The sequence below is a fragment of the Penaeus chinensis genome, chromosome 16 (genome assembly GCF_019202785.1).
Source record: "Penaeus chinensis breed Huanghai No. 1 chromosome 16, ASM1920278v2, whole genome shotgun sequence".
NCBI classification, from domain to species: Eukaryota; Metazoa; Arthropoda; class Malacostraca; order Decapoda; family Penaeidae; genus Penaeus; species Penaeus chinensis.
The window spans coordinates 18169037-18170160 of NC_061834.1; positions in this window are offsets into that span (position 1 = coordinate 18169037).

The window sequence follows — 1124 nt, forward strand, 5'->3', positions numbered from 1 at the left end:
CTCTCTCTCTCGCTCACTCTCTCTCTACTTCGCGCTCGCGTAATTTGCACTTGTGTGCATGTGTGTGTAATTTCTCTAGATCTCCCTAGATTCTTCAGATTACCAAGGACTACGTACTATGGCCCTGAGAATGTATGGATCAACAATACTTGTACATAGTATTCCAATAATGATCTGCTAGACATAGCGACGGTTGCCCAAGCTTATGTATTTAGCTTTCCATTAGCTGATTACCCACTGGTAGATGTCATAAATGAAGTGGTGACCGTGGCCAATGGAAAGAGGAAGCGCATTGATCCATGTAGTGTGCAGCAATCGACTCGAAACACAAGCAAGTACACAAAAGAACCTTTTCAAAAGCGCTTCAAGACAGATCCTCAAACTACCTCTCTCTTTGTAAATTCAGTCACTAGATGATCCTGTTGTATTCACGCAGCAGCCATTTTTTATTCCTAACAATTCAAGATGATTGATGTTACTGGGTCAGTGCCAAACCCGGCTAACTGTGTAAGAAAAATGGGAAATGGCTGATAACGGGCCCATTTAGGGATGATAGATGTATAAGTAAACAGTAGCTCTTCAGAAGTTATTTCTAAAGTTATATCTGATAGTGATATTTTGTCAGATCATAAGTAGCCAAGACACACATTCACCACCGACTTTCAAATACAGACAAGAAATTGACAAATTGCGATGCCGAAATGGCGCTCAGTTCCGAGGATCGTGGCATTATAGTAATATGTTTCTTTAATTTTATGATGAAGGTAAGGCTGACTCTTGCTGTATAAAGGGAGGGGAAATTCGAGGCAAAGCGAAAGCCCGAAAGGCAACAGACTTCGCAAGAGCGAGTCTCACCGAGCATAATCTTAAAACGTGAAATGCATGAAACATGAAGATGGGGTGGCTGACATTTATGCGCACTCTGTCTTTGAAAATCTGTCTTCAGTTGCTGCATGCACGGCAAACGTCACTAACGTGTAAGTGATATAAATCCATGCTCACAACTATGTGTATATATATGCATATATATATATATATACATACATATATATACATATATATGTATATATACATATATATACATATATATGTATATATATACATACATATATAAATATATAGAT